This window comes from Staurois parvus, unplaced genomic scaffold (assembly GCF_062004578.1).
Source record: "Staurois parvus isolate SC_StPar_1 unplaced genomic scaffold, SC_StPar_1.0 ptg001837l, whole genome shotgun sequence".
Classification (NCBI taxonomy): domain Eukaryota; kingdom Metazoa; phylum Chordata; class Amphibia; order Anura; family Ranidae; genus Staurois; species Staurois parvus.
The window spans coordinates 12501-23724 of NW_028319633.1; the positions used below are offsets into that span (position 1 = coordinate 12501).

Here is an 11224-nt window from a genome sequence, read left to right on the forward strand (position 1 = left end):
ACTCTGCTAGTTCATCCTGAGGGCGGTTTGAGGCCTCTTCTTGCTTGTCGGGGAGGAAGTTTATTGAAATTTTAGACAATTCTTGGTAAAGCATGTCAATGGTCTGTGATGTGGTGGAGGAACCTGCTGTTTCCTTACCTCTGCTCTTCTTCTTTTTCCAGATTGTGAAGTCCCAAGATCTTCTCTGGTGGTGAAGACCATAATTGCATACAAGGTGCGTCCTTCCTCCATGTCTAGAAGCCTCATGCAAGTCTTCCAGCGTGTCCGAGTTGGCCATAGCTCTGGTCACTCCTGTGGACTCTGCTAGAACATCCCTGGGGTGGTTTGAGGCCTCTTCCTGCCCCTCCAGGAGGAGGTTATAGAAACCCCAGACACTTCTTTGTAACGCACATGGATGGTATGTGCCACGATGGAAGTATCTCCTGTGTCTTTACTTCTGTATTCTTCTTTCTTCAGATAGTGGACAAAGCCCAAAAATCTTCTGATTTTGAAGGCCACAGCTGGATACAAGGTGTGTGTCCTTTATTATTATAAGCCTTGTGCGGGTCTTCCAGCATGTCTGGGCTGACTGTAGCTCTGGTCACTCCTGTGGACTCTGCTAGAACATCCCTGGGGTGGTTTGAGGCCTCTTCCTGCCCCTCCAGGAGGATGTTATAGAAACCCCAGATACTTCTTTGTTACATGTGGATGGCATAGTACGTGGCGGACATACAGTACTTGCTGTGTCTTACCTCTGTATTCTTTCTTCAAATAGTGGAAAAACTCCCAGGATCTTCTCTAGTGGTGAAGACCATACCTGGGTACGTCCTTCCTTTTGTTTTTAAGAGCCTTGCGCAAGTCTTCCAGCGTGTCCGGGCTGGCTGTAGCTCTGGTCACTCCTGTGGACTCTGCTAGATCATCCCTGGGGTGGTTTGAGGCCTCTTCCTGCCCCACCAGGAGGAGGTTATAGAAATCTCAGACAATTCTTGGTAGAGCCTGTCAGTGTTGTATGTGGCGGAGGAACCTGCTGTGTCTTTACTTCTGATCTTCTTTCTCCAGATTGTGATCTAAGTCCCAAGATCTTTTCTGGTGGTGAAGACCATGGCTGCATACAAGGTGCGTCCTTCCTCCATGTCTAGAAGCCTCATGCAGGTCTTCCAGCATGTCTGAGTTGGCCGTAGCTCTGGTCACTCTTGTGGTGCTGGATCATCCGTGGTGTGGTTTGAGGCCTTTCCCTCTAGGAGGAGAGTATAGAAACCTCAGAAAAATATTCCCACTTACCTCTATATTCCGGTTTGCTCTGACATGCTGCCTGTCCCTTTTTTATTTCAGAAAAACAGATCGGTGTTTGTAGAAATCCATGTTCTCCATCCTTCAAATCCTTGTTTGGACACTATTGCACTACAGTAAGTAAAATATTGCGAAAAAACCCCAACCAATCATGGAAGACAGACCATCGTTGACCTTAACCGTGAAGAACTTTCCTCTTGGTCAGGGGTGTCAAACTGGTGGCTCTCTAGCTGTTGCGAAACTACAAGTCCCATCATGCCTCTATCTTTGGGAGTCATGCTTGTAACTATCAATCTTGCAATGCCTCATGGGACTTTGTAGTTTGGGAACAGCTGGAGGGCCGCCAGTGCTCTAGGGAAATTGCTAAGAAAGTCAAGGTGGCAGTGAGTACAGTGTCCTACACCATCAAAAGGTTCTCCAAAACTGGGACAGGAACAGGTCTGGCAGACCAAACGCCGCAATGAAAATAGAAGACAAGTTTCTGAGGGTCACCAGCAAGCGTAATGAGCAGCTCACAGGACGACCGTTTCAAGCGCAGCTCACCCTTGGTCGATGTAAGGAGGTCTCGGTTTCAACCTTGAAGAGAAGACTGTGAACCGTCCATTTGTCAGGTCAAGAAAGACATTTGCTGAAAGGTCAACATAAGAAAGATGAAGCTTGGACCGCCTCTCCGGACTTAGACAACGACACCTTTATGCCCACCTTCTTACTGAATGGTTGAACTTCTAGTCCTGCTTGCCTGTTGGGTGGGTTCAGCTAATGGGAATGCAGGTGGGTTGGAGAAAAGCACAGAAAACCACTTTACTGAAGGAACCTGGATGGCAGCCTCAAGCTGAACTCCAAAATCCTGGCCATTTTGACCCTTATCTCCCTGTTCATAATTAAAAAAAAAAAAAAATACCTTTTGAGTGATTGTCTTTTTTTTTTTTTTCTTCATGTGACCTCCTCCGTTCTCATATTCTCATTTACTTGGCCTGGGCACTGGTGGGTGGATTGAGGGGAGGTGGTACACATCCAATTAGGAGAAACGGGATCCACATGACACCACGGGCAACCACTGATGTGGGGAGGCAGTTTTTTTCCAAGCAATAGTTTAGCTTTGAAGAAAATCTATAGAAATACATAATCAATTGTCCCCAAATGAGGTCCAACCTTTCCTCACCCCTACTGCGGCCCATGAAAGAGAAGGCTGATCTATAGTTTCAGCTGGTCTTGGCTGTGAGCCCCATTCTGGGACAAGCAGTGGCAAGAGGAATACAGAAGGAGGAGGGGGTGGGGTGTCAGCCTCTGCATTGCTCGGGTCGGGATGGGGCTCAGATGTTGACAACAATGGGTTACCATTATGGACATGCCTACGCCTCATACACATGGGCTTCAACCTCAATTGTATGACAAGGCAAGATTTATATCAATAAATATAGTACATTACGCATGCTGCAAATACAGAAAAAAATAATAATGAGCCAGGAACAGTATATTAACTTTCCTCTTTGACCTGACCATCAGCTGTGAATGACTTCATACGGGGTGTCAGCTCTGCCTACTTCATTTCTGATGGAGAATGTGGGTCTCATCTCCGTAACCTCTCCTCCCCCTGTTCTCATCTACCTACCAGAGGACAAGGGGGCGCTCTTTACGTCTCGAGGAAAAGAAATTTAATCAAACAAGGAAAGGTTTCTTCACAGTAAGAGCTGTGAGAATGTAGAATAGACTCCCCCCAGAGTTGGGTGTGGCCAGCTCAGTGGATTGCTGTAGGAAAGTCCTGGATTCTTTCTTGGATACACAGAATATAACTGGATATAACATTTATAGGCGACGTTGATCCCGGGAATATCCGATTGCCTCTCGGGGGGATCAGGAAGGAATTTTTCCCCTGCAGGAGCAAATTGGATCGTGCTTTGCTGGGTTTTTATTTTTTGCCTTCCTCTGGATCAACTGTGGGTGTAGGATTATAACCTTTTTTTTTTTTATGGTAGAACTGGATGGACTTTTGTCTTTTTTTTTTTTCTTTTTTTCAGCCAGACTAACTATGTAACCCCTCCTCCTTATCTCCTGGCTAGATCTGCCTACTTCATTTCTGATGGAATATATGGGCTGCTTTTCATCTCCATAAGCCCTCCTTATCCATAATGCCTCCTCTTTTCCCTCCCCCAGTCCGTCTCCATAACTCCTCATTCTTCACTTTTTTCTACCGTCCTCATCTCCATGACCCCTCCTCCTTATCGCTTTCCCCCTGTCCATCTCCATAACCCCACCTCCTTATCGCTTTCCCCCTGTCCATAACCCCACCTCCTTATCGCTTTCCCCCTGTCCATCTCCATAACCCCACCTCCTTATCGCTTTCCCCCTGTCCATCTCCATAACCCCACCTCCTTATCGCTTTCCCCCTGTCCATCTCCATAACCCCTCCTCATCTCCATAACCTCTCCTTATTACTTTCCCCGTCCTCATCTTCATAATCCCTCATTTCTTCCCCTGTCCTCATCTCCATCACCGCTCCATCTTATCTCCTTCCCCTGTCCTCATCTCCATAACCCCACCACCATTTGATTTCCCCTGTCCTCATCTCCATAACCGCTCCATCTTATCTCCTTCCCCTGTCTTCATCTTCATAACCTCTCCTTATCTATTTTCCCTTGTCCTCATCGCTTTCCCCCATCCTCCTCTCCATAAACTCTTTATCTCTTTCCCCCTGTCCTCATCTCCATAGCCTCTCCTCATGTTTGTTCCCCCATCCTCATCTCAGTAACCTCTCCTTATCTCCCCCCCCCCCCCCATCTCAGTAACCTCTCCTTATCTCATTCCCCCTTCCTCATCTCCATAATCCCCTCCTTATCTCATCTCCATAACTCCTATTCATCTCCATCACCTGTCCTCTCCTCTATATCCCCTTTACCCTTACCTCCCTCCCTTGCCCTCCTCTCTCCAAAACTCCACTTTAACTCTTTCCCAGCTGTCTCCATAACCCCTCCTCCTTTTGTCCTCATTTCCTCCCCCAATCTTTATCCCCATAGCTCCTCCTCTTTATCTCCCTCCTTTCCAAAACCCGTCTTTATTGTACACCTCTGTCCCTCTCTCGTCATCTCCAAACCTCCTTTTACCTCCTTTCGCGCTCTAAACCCTCATAGCTCCTCCTCCTTATCGCCATAACCCCACCTATTTCTTTCCCCTGTCCTTACCTCTATAGCCCCTCCTCCTTATCGCCATAACCCCACCTATTTCTTTCCCCTGTCCTTACCTCTATAGCCCCTCCTCCTTATCTCCATAACCCCACCTATTTCCCCTGTCCTTACCTCTATAGCCCCTCCTCCTTATCGCCATAACCCCTCCTATTTCCTTCCCCTGTCCTTACCTCTATAGCCCCTCCTCTTTCCCCTGTTTTTATCCCCATGGCTCTTCCCTTGTCCCCATCTCCATGCCCACTCCTTGTGCAGGAGCAGAGAGCACAGAAAGTTCTCTCAAGATTTCTGGCAGGATCAACGGCTATTTTCAGTCCTTCACAGCAATAACAAAACACTATCAGTGGTGTATTTAACAGAACAAAATGTAGCAATACAGAAGCTCATGATCGGGGTGTACATACCCTTTAAGTAAGAGCAGTGTGTGCAGCAAACTTTGAGCAGCTTTTTTGAAAGAACTTCGGTGTATTGCGGCAATGCGCGGTAAAATGTGCGTTCCCACAACACGTGTCGTGCGAATTTTTATTTATTTTTTTTAAATGATATCAGTGCAGTGCCCCACCATGCATATAAGTCGCAGGAAGTGGTTTTTTTTTTTATTTTATTCTGTTGTGGTTAACGTGCATGAACGCACCGCAATGGCAGTAGAAAGAGGAGTGAATGGGATGTTTGTACGGATCGGTAAGTGGGATCTGGTGGGGGGAGGGGTGAACTGTTGGAATGTAATTGTGGCAACGTTGGACCACGTACAGAACAATCACCGAGCCGGTTTTTCGGATTATGATGTGTAATTGGATTCCTGACAACCTCACCTTCCCTACAGATAACATTCCTGGCACCGTCATTGTCTGTATACGGTTCTGTATCCTCCATGGCAATGCCAGACCACCACAGTCACCATTGTACCATGCAAGAATAGGTGCAAATAATTCCACCTCCAGGGCGTGCTAGGCCCAGTACACGGTATACGGAGTCCTCAACACCATTACACACCCTATGCTACTGATAAGTCTCTTTTTTTTTCACTAAGGATCAGCAGGCATGCTGATACATGTAGTTCCTTGACTTTTATCTCACAAGACTTGTGTTCAAAAATGGTTTTCCACCTGCTGTTGATTCAGTTAGCTACATGGCCAACCCAGAAGGTCATCTTCACCATAAACTGGACTCATTCCCTCAGGCGTTATCTGAGCAATAGGTAGTGTTCCTGGTGCCAGGTCCCCAGTAATTCCCCAGGAGATTCCTAGTGTCCTCCATGTTTGCTAGCATAGAATGTTCCTAGTAGAGAAGATTCCTGGTGTTACCTAGCGTAGAGGATTCCTAGAGTAGCCCCAGTGTTTCTTAGCAGAGAAGATTCCTAGTGTCCCCCATGTTTCGTTGCATAGAAGATTCCTAGTGTCCCCCATGTTTCATTGCATAGAAGATTCCTAGTGTCCCCCATGTTTTGTTGCATAGAAGATTCCTAGTGTCCCCCATGTTTTGTTGCATAGAAGATTCCTAGTGTCCCCCATGTTTTGTTGCATAGAAGATTCCTAGTGTCCCCCATGTTTTGTTGCATAGAAGATTCCTAGTGTCCCCCAGTGTTACCTAGCGTAGAGGATTCCTAGAGTACCCCCAGTGTTTCTTAGCAGAGAAGATTCCTAGTGTCCCCCATGTTTTGTTGCATAGAAGATTCCTAGTGTCCCCCAGTGTTACCTAGCATAGAGGATTCCTAGAGTACCCCCAGTGTTTCTTAGCAGAGAAGATTCCTAGTGCCCCCATGTTTTGTTGCATAGAAGATTCCTAGTGTCCCCCAGTGTTACCTAGCGTAGAGGATTCCTAGAGTACCCCCAGTGTTTCTTAGCAGAGAAGATTCCTAATGTCCCCCATGTTTTGTTGCATAGAAGATTCCTAGTGTCCCCCAGTGTTACCTAGCGTAGAGGATTCCTAGAGTACCCCCAGTGTTTCTTAGCAGAGAAGATTCCTAGTGTCCCCCATGTATCGTTGCATAGAAGATTCCTAGTGTTCTCCATGTTTGCTAGCATAGAATGTTCCTAGTGTCCCCCAGTGATTCCTAGTAGAGAAGATACCTAGTGTAGAGTGTTCCTAGAGTACCCCCAGTGTTTCTTAGGGAAGATTCCTAGTGTCCCCCATGTTTTGTTGTATAGAAGATTCCTAGTGTACCCCCAGTCCTTTCTAGCAAAGAAGGTTCTTAGTGTCCCTAGTATTTCCTAGAGAAGATTCCTAGTGTCCCCTGTGATTCCTAGTAGAAAATATTCCCAGTGTCTTCCATGATTCATAACAGAGGAGATTCCTAGTGTCCATCATATTTCATAACAGAGAAGATTCCTATTGTCCCTACTGTTTCCTAGTGTACCCCCAGTTTTTTGTAGTGTAGAATATTCTTCATGTACCCCAATGGTTCCTAGAGCAGAAGATTCCTAGTGTCCCCCAGTGATTCCTAGTAGAGAAGATTCCTAGTGTTACCTAGTGTAGAAGGTTTCTAGAGTACCCCCAGTGTTTCTTAGCAGAGAATATTCCTATTGTCCCCCATGTTTCGTTGCATAGAAGATTCCTAGTGTACCCCCAGTGCTTTCTAGCAAAGAAGGTTCTTAGTGTCCCCAGTATTTCCTAGAGAAGATTCCTAGTGTCCCCGTGATTTCTAGCAGAGAAGATTCCCTGTTTCCCTTGTGATTCCTAGTAGAAAATATTCCCAGTGTCCATCATGTTTCATAACAGAGAAGACTCCTATTGTCCCCACTGTTTCTTAGTGTACCCCCAAAGTTTCCTAGAGGGGATGTTTACTAGTGTCCCCTGTGTTTCCTAGCAGAAAAGATTCCTAGTGTTACCTAGTGTAGAGTATTCCTACCCCCAGTGTTTCTTAGAAAACATTCCTAGTGTCTCCCATGTTTTGTAGCATAGAAGATTCCTAGTGTCTCCAGTGCTTTCTAGCAAAGAAGGTTCTTAGGGGTTTATTTACTAAAGCTGGAGAGTGCAAAATCAGACTCCCTTCTGCATAGAAACCAATCAGCTTCCAGGTTTCATTGCCAAAGCTTCATTGAACAAGCTGAGGTTAGATGCTGATTGGTTTCTATGCGGAAGGGAGTCTGATTTTGGACTCTCCAGCTTTAGTAAATAAACCCCTTAGTGTCCCCAGTATTTCCTAGAGAAGACGATTCCTAGTGTCCCTGTGATTTCTAGCAGAGAAGATTCCCCGTGTCCCCTGTGATTCCTAGTAGAAAATATTCCCAGTGTCCCCCATGATTCCTAGCAGAGAAGATTCCTGGTGTCCGTCATGTTTCATAACAGAGAAGATTCCTATTGTCCCCACTGTTTCCTAGTGTACCCCCAATGTTTCCTAGAGGATACGTTTACTAGTGTCCCCTGTGATTCCTAGCAGAGAAGATTCCTAGTGTACCCCCAGTGTTTTGTAGTGTAGAATATTCCTTGTGTACCCCAATGGTTCCTAGAGCAGAAGTTGATTTCTAGCAGAGAAGATTCCCCGTGTCCCCTGTGATTCCTAGTAGAAAATATTTCTAGTGTCCCCCATGATTCCTAGCAGAGAAGATTCCTGGTGTCCATCATGTTTCATAACACAGAAGATTCCTATTGTCCCCACTGTTTCCTAGTGTACCCCCAATGTTTCCTAGAGGAGAAGTTTACTAGTGTCCCCCAGTGATTCCTAGCAGAGAAGATTCCTAGAGTTACCTAGTGTAGTGGATTCCTACATTACCCCAGTGTTTCTTAGCAGAGAAGATTCCCAGTGTCCCCTGTGATTCCTAGTAGAAAATATTCCCAGTGTCCCCCATGATTCCTAGCAGAGAAGATTCCTGGTGTCCGTCATGTTTCATAACAGAGAAGATTCCTATTGTCCCCACTGTTTCCTAGTGTACCCCCAATGTTTCCTAGAGGATACGTTTACTAGTGTCCCCTGTGATTCCTAGCAGAGAAGATTCCTAGTGTACCCCCAGTGTTTTGTAGTGTAGAATATTCCTTGTGTACCCCAATGGTTCCTAGAGCAGAAGTTGATTTCTAGCAGAGAAGATTCCCCGTGTCCCCTGTGATTCCTAGTAGAAAATATTTCTAGTGTCCCCCATGATTCCTAGCAGAGAAGATTCCTGGTGTCCATCATGTTTCATAACACAGAAGATTCCTATTGTCCCCACTGTTTCCTAGTGTACCCCCAATGTTTCCTAGAGGAGAAGTTTACTAGTGTCCCCCAGTGATTCCTAGCAGAGAAGATTCCTAGAGTTACCTAGTGTAGTGGATTCCTACATTACCCCAGTGTTTCTTAGCAGAGAAGATTCCCAGTGTCCCCCATGTTTTGTAGCATAGAAGATTCCTAGTGTACCCCCCCCCCCCAGTGCTTCCTAGCAAAGAAGGATCTTAGTGTCCCCAGTATTTCCTAGAGAAGAAGATTCCTAGTGTCCCCGTGATTTCTAGCAGAGAAGATTCCCCGTGTCCCTTGTGATTCCTAGTAGAAAATATTCCCAGTGTTCCCCATGATTCCTAGCAGAGAATATTCCTAGTGTCCATCATGTTTCTTAACAGAGAAGACTCCTATTTCCTAGTGTACCCCCAAAGTTTCCTAGAGGAGATGTTTACTAGTGTCCCCTGTGTTTCCTAGCAGAGAAGATTCCTAGTGTCCGTCATGTTTCATAGCAGAAGATTCCTAGTGTCCGTCATGTTTCATAGCAGAAGATTCCTAGTATCCCCCAGTGATTCCTAGTAGAGAAGATTCCTAGTGTTACCTAGTGTAGAGGATTCCTACCCCCAGTGTTTCTTAGAGAAGATTCCTAGTGTCCCCCATGTTTTGTAGCATAGAAGATTCCTAGTATCCCCAGTGCTTCCTAGCAAAGAAGGTTCTTAGTGTCCCCAGTATTTCCCAGAGAAGAAGATTCCTAGTGTCCCTGTAATTTCTAGTAGCAAATATTCCCAGTGTCACCCATGATTCCTAGCAGAGAAGATTGCTAGTGTCCATCATGTTTCATAACAGAGAAGACTCTTATTGCCCCCACTGTTTCCTAGTGTACCCCCAATGTTTCCTAGAGGAGACATTTACTAGTGTCCCCCATGGTTCCTAGCAGAGAAGATTCCTAGTGTCCCCCAGTGATTCCTAGTAGAGAAGATTCCTAGAGTCCCCCATGATTCCTAGCAGAGAAGATTCCTAGTGTCCCCCATGGTTCCTAGCAGAGAAGATTCCTAGTGTCCCCCATGATTCCTAGTAGAGAAGATTCCTAGTGTCCCCCATGATTCCTAGTAGAGAAGATTCCTAGTGTCCCCCAGTGATTCCTAGCGTAGAGGATTCCTAGAGTACCCCCAGTGTTCCTTAGCAGAGAATATTCCTAGTGTCCCCCATATTTCGTTGCATAGAAGTTTCCTAGTGTACCCCCAGTGCTTCCTAGCAAAGAAGGTTCGTAGTGTCCCCAGTATTTCCTAGAGAAGAAGATTCCTAATGTCCCCGTGATTTCTAGCAGAGAAGATTCCTCTTGTCCCCTGTGAGTCCTAGTAGAAAATATTCCCAGCGTCCCCCATGATTCCTAGCAGAGAAGATTCCTGGTGTCCGTCATGTTTAATAACAGAAGATTCCTAGTGTCCCCACTGTTTTCTAGTGTACCCCCAATGTTTCCTAGAGGATCCGTTTACTAGTGTCCCCTGTGATTCCTAGCAGAGAAGATTCCTAGTGTACCCCCAGTGTTTCGTAGTGTAGAATATTCCTTGTGTACCCCAATGGTTCCTAGAGCAGAAGTTTCCTAGTGTCCCCCGTGATTTCTGGTGGAGAAGATTCCTAATGTCTCTAGAGCAGTGGAGATGTGTTCTCTAGAGTGACCAATCACGTTTCTCTGTCTGGCAATCCCATGGATGTGTCTGGCTTTGGCGTTTGCCAAGAGAATGGTACTTACCTGACTGCATTGTGTCAAGTGTAAAGTTTGGTGGAGGGGGGATTATGGTGTGGGGTTGTTTTCCAGGGGTTGGACTTGGCCTCTTAGGTCCAGTGAAGGGAACTCTTAAGCGGTCAGCATACCAAGACATTTTGGTCAATTTCATGCTCCCAATTTAGTGGGAAGAGTTTGGGGATGGCCCCTTCCTGTTCCAACATGACTGCGCACCAGTGCACAAAGCAAGGTCCAAAAAGACATGGAGGAGCCAGTTTGGGGTGGAGGAACTTGACTGTCCTGCACAGAGTCCTGACCTCAACTCAATAGAACACCTTTGGGATGAATTAGAGCGGAGACTGTGAGCCAGGCCTCCTCCCCCGACATCAGTGCCTGACCTGACAAATGTGCTTCTGGAAGAATGGTCCAACCTTCCCATAGACACCCTCCTAAACCTTGTGGACGGCCTTCCCAGAAGAGTTGAAGCTATTATAGCTGCAAAGGGCGTGGCCAACTCAATATTGAACCCTACGGACTAAGACTGGGATGCCATTAAAGTTCACGTGCGTGGAAAGGGCGGGGCCAACTCAATATTGAACCCTACGGACTAAGACTGGGATGCCATTAAAGTTCACGTGCGTGAAGAGGCAGGTGGCCCAATACTTTTGGCAATATAGTGTAGTGTAGAAGATTCCTACTGTACCCCAGTGTTTCTTAGCAGAGAAGATTCCCAGTGTCCTCCATGATTCCTAGCAGAAAAGATTTCTAGTGTCCCCCATGTTTTCTAGCATAGAAGATTTTTAGTGTCCCCAGTGATTCCTAATAGAGAAGATTCCTAATGTCTTTTGATTTTCCTAGCAGGGAAGATTCCCAGTGATGTCCCCTATGTTTAATAGCAGAGAAGATTTCTATTGTCTCCAG

At 46.1% G+C, this 11224-nt stretch overlaps 3 non-coding genes across 3 annotated transcripts; all 3 read left to right on the plus strand.

Moving 5' to 3' along the window:
* The first annotated feature begins 244 nt into the window (after nt 1–244).
* LOC149434097 (small nucleolar RNA SNORA9) lies at nt 245–377 on the plus strand. Its single transcript, XR_016308820.1, has one exon. It is a non-coding gene; the product is annotated as a small nucleolar RNA SNORA9 (small nucleolar RNA).
* Nucleotides 378–539: 162 nt separating this feature from the next.
* LOC149434098 (small nucleolar RNA SNORA9) lies at nt 540–672 on the plus strand. Its single transcript, XR_016308815.1, has one exon. It is a non-coding gene; the product is annotated as a small nucleolar RNA SNORA9 (small nucleolar RNA).
* A 159-nt stretch (nt 673–831) lies between these two features.
* LOC149434099 (small nucleolar RNA SNORA9) lies at nt 832–964 on the plus strand. The gene has a single exon (XR_016308814.1). It is a non-coding gene; the product is annotated as a small nucleolar RNA SNORA9 (small nucleolar RNA).
* The last annotated feature ends 10260 nt before the right edge of the window (nt 965–11224 follow it).